General features: G+C 43.1%; 1 pseudogene; it reads left to right on the top strand.

Annotated features, from left to right (window-relative positions):
• The first annotated feature begins 3,047 nt into the window (after window positions 1-3,047).
• Window positions 3,048-6,254, top strand: LOC136355494 (uncharacterized; annotated as a pseudogene).
• The last annotated feature ends 2,280 nt before the right edge of the window (window positions 6,255-8,534 follow it).

Here is an 8,534-nt window from a genome sequence, read left to right as displayed (position 1 = left end):
CAAGGCTGAAATTACGTCGTGGGCTAGCTACCTTGGACCAGGCCTTGGAATCATAATTCACCTGAAAAGGTACACCGAAGGTCCCTGAACTTGTCAGAGTTAAAAACATCCTCAAACCGCAAAACCAAATATCCGGCGTCCTCGCACGCCGCCTCCGCCCTTCGCCACGAACTCGCCCGCCACTGCTCTGCTCCGCCGGCCGTCGCGCGCTCGCCTGCCGCCTCCGTTGGCGATTGCTTAGCCCCGCTCACCGCCACTTGTTGCTACTCCCCTGCGGCAAAGAGAAGAAAAAAAAAGAAGAGAAAAATGAAAGGGGAAAGACGGGATGCTCCGCGTCGCCGGCCACCGGACCTCCTCTCCCGCCACACCGCATCGATCTCCTCCCCACCCATCGGCTGGCCTGCAAGAGAAGAGTGAGAAAGAGAGATGAGGAAGGGAAAGAAGAGGGGAAAGAGAGAGATGGCGTGGCATCCTGACATGTGGGGTCTACATGGGTCCCACGCTGACTCAGCCATCACGTCGGACAAAAACCGGGGTCAAAACCACCGAAGGATCTATTGTTACCGGTTTTGATTAGTTAAGGGACACCGGATATCTGGTTTTGCGGTTTGAGGACGTTTTTTTTACCTCGATGACAAGTTCAGGGACCTTCGGTGTACTTTTCCTAATTCACCCATGGTTTCCAATCCCTTTCGGCCCAATATAAGGGGTGAGCTTCTGTGTCAGTAGAATAGTTAGCGCACACTTTTTCCGTTTTATCGTATACCAATCTCAGTCCGACTCCCCAGCGCTCAGGCGCACCCACGCGTGCCTTATGACGTCCGTGCCGCTAATTACATAATTAGCAAAAATTACCATCATTAGCATTATTTTCTAGAAAACACATATACACATAATCTCTATCTCTACTATTATAAAAATTAAAAATATTTTTGCCAGTACTTTGGTACGTCATCCATTAATGAGTCAATTTTAATTTCGTTCGCTTTTGGAAATACATATCTATATTTGAGTTGGGTTTTAAATTCGTTCGCTTTTGAAAATACAGGAGGGGTCATGTAAGAAATCTCTTTCAATAAAACTTACATGCTAACTTGAAATGATCGGACTTCTATTTACAGCTCATGATTTTCTAGAAAAATATATATCCAAGCGAATTCTCACGGTGACACTATTATAAAGATTGGAGATGTTTTTGCTAGTACTTTGGTACGTCATCCGTGTATAAGTCGTGTTTTTGGTACATCATTCATATATGAGTCGGTTTTTAAGTTCGTTTGTGTTGACAGAAAACACGTGGCCTAGGAGATCTGCTTAACTCCAGTGCAGGTCCAAAGCTCCCCTTCGGATGTTGTTAGCGTGCCAGTTGATTTGATCATGTAATCAACAAGAAATAGAAGCAAAGAAACCGTGGTTAAATCTATAAATGATAGCCGATCGGCTAGATGCCGATGACATATCATTTATCTTTGAGCTGATGTCATCTGTGTATCGATCGGCAGTTATGAATAAGTAAAGAAGAACTAAATCTACTCGATCGGTTGTAGATATTAACGATATATACTCTTATATCGATGTATACTTAAATCAAGTGATTGGGATAGATCGGTCACCATGCCGAGACAGTATAAATCACTTAGATCGAAATATATATCAATAACAGGACTATATATGTTTGTAGCATAGCCGATCAGATAGATCTAGCATGTATCGGCTAATACTCCGATACTACTCTATATCAAGATATTAAAGCAAGTATAATATATCGAGCAAAAGCCTAACATTCTTAGACACATCAATATCTTAATATAAAGGGCAGATTTAACATATCATTGAAGCATATAGAACAAATATAGTTAAATCAGATACGATCGGCTGAAACTCCGATGCTATTCTAATCGGCAACTAGAAGGCAGGCTAGAGATCGATATTCTAAGCATGACTCAATAGGTCAAACTCAACTGATACAGCATTAAGTATGAAAAGAAGAACGATATCTAGACAATCAAGCCGCTAGAAGTTTCAGAGAATGGTAGATATCTCATATACTCTAGATCAACATCAAGATCTAACCTAATCGGCTGCCCTCTGCGTACAGATATTAGCCGATAGTAGATTAGGTGGCGATATTGCTAGAGATTATGTAAGATATATGATAACTCGACGAATTATATAAATAAGATTAGAGTATCATAAAGATGGAAGCACTAATCCTAAGAACACAATCCGTCATAACGAATTTTACCTCTTGTTGAAGATCGAAATCGATGCAGCTCAACCCGAAAGCAAGAACTCGTCGAAACAAAACTAAAGCAAAAGGGTGGCGATGCGTCGAAATTATATTGAACGTGTGTGTTGTTAATTACATAGGGCTCAGGGTCTATTTATACCTGAGAATTACAATATATGCCCATACCGGACACGACTATTATCTCTAATAAACTCTAAGATACCAAAAGTCTTTGCGGCAGACTTTTGCCCACATTTATCTATAAGGAATTTACATAAGATATCCTAATTAATAGATATAATTGTCTTCCCAGGACTCTATCCGTGCGTGGCAATCATCTTGAAGTACATTAACTTGAACCCGATGTCGCGTACAAGTCATATTGTCGGGATCGGCTACATCGGCTTACCCAGCCCGACTCAGACCCAGCCGATCTTATCGTAGCCGATCTAGATTCCAGCCGATTCCTGCTCTGTTTTCAAACTCGATCTCCGCTTCCGACTTTGCTTCGATCTAATCTTCTTTCCTGACACAGATGTTACCAAATTTGGTTGTTAACACATGCCCCCCAAGTCCGGGATATTTGATAATGTTCCGGATTTGCCATGTACCGACTCCGAGCAAGTTTCGCACTCCGCCGCTTTTGACCGTCATTCCAGCACTTTAAATACTAACTGTTACCCCCGAGAAATCTCACGCCGTGACTTCCGTTTTCACCACTCAAGCGAAACCTCTTCTCTCTCTTCTCCAGCGATTCCCCCGGTGCAAAGGCGATTTCTAGGCAACTTCCTCCTCGACGAGATCTCCGCCCGCACCAATGTCATCTTCCGCTAGCCCATCTGGTGCGCCATCAGCCGAATACGCTGAGGTAAGTTCTCTTCGGCTAAATCCCCTTCCTTAGCAGCAGATCGATTTTCTCCTACCTCATATTGCTTTCCTTCTCTTGGTTGCCTCGGATTTGTAGCATCTTTCCCACCAAGTCGCAATTCCCAGTCTGACGCATGAAAACCACTACTTTTTCGGCCCAATCGGCAATCCTGACCCCGCCGAGTTCATTATTGGTAAAACCAACAGGATCCCCTTCAAATTAACCAACCCAGATCTATGTCACTGGAAGAATACTTTCAAGTCCTGGCCGTCTCTAGAGAAAGTTCCACCAGAAAAGAGCTGGACTACATGGTTCAAACGTTGAAAGTTCCACCAGAAAAGAGCTGGACTACATGGTTCAAACGTGTATCAGCCAGCAAGAGGGTCCACTGGGATGAAATCGGAATCGGCCAAGCACTTGACCTTACTATAGCCAACTCGGCCAAAGATGAACCCCTGATGGCAGCTGCTTCTTACTTCTGGTCAAACACTATTAATGCCTTTTTATTCAATCAAGGGCCGATGACCCCAACTCTTATAGATATCAGCATGATCACGGGTCTAGATGTCACCTCATCGGCCAACCCTATGAGCTTGAACACAAAGAACCAATATGACTTCAAGACCAAAAGCATAGGAGGTTGGTCAGGCTATGTAGCGGCATATATGGGTCAGGGCTCGGTCACTCCTCGGGAACATGTGGCCTTTTTGTTAATGTGGCTAGAAAAATTTCTTTTCTATGGATCAAGTTGCGGCCCCACAACCAACTGGCAATTTCTAGCTGAAGCTCTAGAAACAAAGAGACAATTTCCCTTAGGCAAAATTCTCCTCGGCTATCTATACCAGATGTTGAACAATGCATCGGCTAAGATAGCCGTCGGTTCAGTAGTTGGAGCAGGTGGACCCTAGTGGCTGCTACAAACCTGGTTAAACCTGATAGTTATGAAGGTTGTCAATCGGCCATCCGTATCAGAAGCTGAGTTCCCAAGACTAGAGCCGATTGTAGGGGATGATGGAGAAGAGCGTACTCATCGGAGATGCACATCATACGGAGAATACGCTTCTACACCAACTGATGCCGGGGCAAAACTATCGGTTGAACTGCTTAAAGATTGGTTCTGCAGCTTCTATGAAGGCTTTCAAAAAGATGCTCGAGTTTGGTTCCTTTATGAAGATTCTGCAGAACTTGAGCACCCACTAGACTTCAGATTCGAAGACATCAACCACGAAATATACCAATCGTCCAGGGAGATTTTCTTAGCTGCAATCAGCCCATGCATCCTTCCTGTTGGCATTCATCAAGGAAGAAACATCCAAGCTTCTTACGAATTCTATCATCCAATGAGCTCAGCTAGACAACTTGGAATGGGCCAACTCCCAATCGGCTTATTCTTTGCCGACAAGATCCAATGCCGAGGAGAAATTTCATCGACCTTGATGATGCATCAGCTACTCAACCTTCAAGGACCCCCTCTGGGCAGTATTGACAACATAGAACTTTGACAGATGGTGGGGTGAATGGAAGCTGCATCTATTCCACCAACCAGCTTCAATGTATATGACAGACCTCTTCTCAGATGTTGTCCCTCAAGTAAGTCTTTAACTCCAGTTGATTTAAATAGCTGTTTGGCCGATTAATCTCAACTAATCCTCTTGATTTGCAGACAACAGAATCCTCTCCTCCCCGTCAAAGCAACAGTGGTAAGGATATCCAATATGCCCCAGGTTTAATTCCTAACGGAGGTGGGCTATCTCCTCCGGTTATTGGATATGATGCCCCCAAGACCTCAGCTCTTCTTCAAGGGCTTATCAGAGAACCAGCCGATGCCGACAAAAAGAGGAAAACCAGATCGTCGGCTGTAAACATCGTAGCCCCAACTAAGAAGAAGAAGACAAAGAAAACCAAGCCAGCCGATGATCTGCCTACCCTAGATTCATCCATTGAACAAGCTCTGGATGAAGAGATAATTGAAGACAAAGTTGATCAGGCTGCAGCCGAGGTAAGCGATACTGAAAGAACACCATCAGCTTCGCCCAAGGAAACCCCTGCAACTCCTTCTGCTCCGGTTCACTTTTCAAGGGTAAATATATCTCTTTAATCCCTTTCATAATTATTTTGTCCTATAGCCGATCATTCCCAAGTCTTATAATTGCAGAAAAAGAAGACTACGGTGAAGAAGAAATCGGCTGCAACAACGTCTAAACCAGCTCCACCAGTAAGATAGTTTTAACTTTCATTAGTTAATTTTTAGCCAATTCTGGCTGACACTTATTTCCTTTCAGCCTTCCCCTCCTCCTTCTCCTCCTGTACAACAAACATCAAGTGACCAGACCCCTTCAGCTGTGGGGAGTCATCACGTCGAGGAAGAAGAACAACCAGCTGCTCCTGCTATCCCAGTAAGTTTCTTTTTGTCTCAACAAGCATTCAGATCGGCTATGACTGTTTCTAACTGCTTCTAAATTGTTGCTGCAGGTATTAGCCGATCTTTTCTCTTTTGACATCAGAGACTATCTTGATGAAGGAGAAGAAGATACCACAAGCAAAACCTTAGCCCCTTTATCTGATGATGTGAAGAAAACTCTAGGAAGTATCTTGGATCGGCTAGAAGCATCATCGCTAGATAGCCTGGTGATTGATTGTGGCTCAATCAGGGCTCAGCTACATGAGATTCAGGCTCTAATCCCAGATGAGTTAGTCGATATCCTCACCCCAGCCGTTTAACTTGAGCAACACCAATTCAAACTGGAAAAAGCCAAATTAAGACTGGCCGAACGGCGAGAGCGCAAGGATATTGAGGCCACTATCCAAGCTAATCGACAACTTGTGCATGAAGAGAAATTCAAGCTTGATCAACTATCTGAAGGCCCAATCAAGTCTAATATTGATCGACTCGAGGCTCACAAGATTGAACACTTAGCACAACTTGAAGAATGCAACGCTGAGCTGGACATGGAACACAAAAAACTAGCCGATCTCCCAAAGTCTATTGAAAAACAGAAAGCAAGACTCAAATCGGCTATCAAGCATGTTGCTGATCTGACCAAGTCTCTGAAAGTTATCCCTGGAACCGACGCTCAGGATGCCCAAGCCATAGAAGAAGTAGAGCAGATTAGGCAGAAGGCTATATCGGCCATCCAGCGATACTTATCTCAATAATTTTTGTGTAATAAAACTTAGAATTTTTGTAATCGGCTAATACTTTACTGTCTTAACAATCCTTTGTGCCCATTAATATGACTTTGAAATTTTTGCACTGCATTTTGATATATATGTGCCCCCCAGTTTTACAATGTCAAGAGCATTGATAAAATTATATAACAACTAAGGGCGATATAACAATATCGGCCATTGTACATCGGCAAATCACAACTGATTACACCATGAAAAACAACTAAGGGCGATATAACCATATCGGCCATCTCAAGGCGATGTAAACACATCGGCTGTCATGCATCGGCAACACGAGCCGATCATGCGTTAACCCAAACACTTGGGTAATATTTCTTCAAATATTTGCCATTGAGCGCTCGCCCATAGACTTCGCCATCAAGCCCTTGCAACATATATGCTCCCTTAGACACAACCTTATAAATCTGGAACGGTCCTTCTCAATTCGGCGACCATTTGCCGAATTTACTATCACGAGTACCAATCGGCAAAATCAACTTCCATACAAGTTCACCTTCCGAAAAATCTTTAGGTACCACTTTCTTATTATAATGCCAAGCAACACGTTCCTTATCCTTGGTAACCTTTGTAAGGGCTCGCAATTGCGACTGAACCAGATCCTCCCTCTCATCGGCCATAAGGTTGTAATACTCATCGGCTGTTAAATCATTTTGTAACTCCGTTCGTCGAGAGCCGATTCTAACCTCCCATGGTAAAACAGCCTCATGCCCATAAACAAGTTTGTAAGGAGGAACTTGAATCGATCCATGACAAGCCATCCTATAAGACCACAATGCTTCGGCCAACCGAGTATGCCATTGCCGAGGATAATCAGAAATTTTCCGCTTAATCAATTTGATCAAACTTTTATTAGATGCCTCGGCTTGCCCATTAGCTTGTGCATAATAAGGTGAAGAATTCAACAACTTGATGCCCACACTATCGGCAAACTGAACAAACTCATCGGACACAAAGATTGAATCTTGATCCGTAGTAATAGTTTGAGGAAGACCAAATCGGTAGATTATATGCTCCTGAACAAATTGAATAGCATACCCAGAATCAACTTTCTTCAAAGGAATCGCCTCTACCCACTTGGTAAAATAATCAGTTGCCACCAATATAAATTTATGTCCTTTACTCGATGGTGGGTTTGTCATACCGATCATATCAATTCCCCAACCTCTGAACGGCCATGGCTTAATAATAGGATTCATAGCCGACGCTGGTGCTCGCTGAATTGCTCCGAACTTCTGACAATCCTGACACCCCTTATAATATCTGAAACAATCCTCCAGCATTGTCAGCCAAAAGTATCCTGTACACCGAAGCAACCACTTCATCTTGTGAGCTGATTGATGAGTACCACAGATCCCCTCATGAACTTCGCCGATTGCAACCTTAGCCTGATCGGCACTCAAGCACTTAAGTAATACTCCATCAATCGTCCGATAATAAAGCTCGTCATCCAACAGTGTATACTTTAATGCCTTATATCTTAATTTCCTAGAAGCCGACTGAGATGGATTACTCAAATACTGGTGCACATCGTACCTCCAATCATCGGCTGACATCGCTGCAATTTCAACTTTAACATCTTTGATCATTGGCTTATACCACGACGCCCCTTGAGCTAAATCATTAGCTTCAAGATTTTGTTCTCGAGATACATGCTTTAAAGTAACCAGCCGAAACTCTTTCATTAGTTCCAAGCACTTCTCATTATAAACCATCAACGTATCGTTCTTGCATTCATATTCTCATGCCAATTGACTGATTACCAGCAAAGAATCCCCCATGATTTCAATGGTATCAACTTCAACTTCCTTGAGTAATTGCAACCCCTTGAGCACCGCTTCATACTCAGCTTGATTATTGGTCGCATATGGTTTAATAGTATAAGCAAACTCGAAACATGCCCCCCTAGGGGAAATTATAACTAAGCCGATGCCACAACCATGAGTACATACCGATCCGTCAAAGAATAAAGTCCATGGCACTACCTGAACCGAGCCGATTGAATCATCACGATGCTCTACAATAAAATCGGCTATAGCTTGTCCCTTAATCACTTTCGGTGATTCATACTGAATATCAAACTCAGTCAAGGAAAATATCCACTTCCCAACTCTTCCCTTTAATATTGGAGCCGATAGCATGTACCTGACTACGTCGGCTTTGCATATAACAGTACACTCATTAGATAATAGATAATGCCTCAACCTTGTACACGAAAAATACAGACACAAGCATAACTTCTCCACAGGA

This window comes from Oryza sativa, chromosome 1 (assembly GCF_034140825.1).
Source record: "Oryza sativa Japonica Group chromosome 1, ASM3414082v1".
Classification (NCBI taxonomy): Eukaryota; Viridiplantae; Streptophyta; class Magnoliopsida; order Poales; family Poaceae; genus Oryza; species Oryza sativa.
Note: the sequence above shows the minus strand (reverse complement) of the source record. Positions and strands in the feature narration are given on the sequence as shown.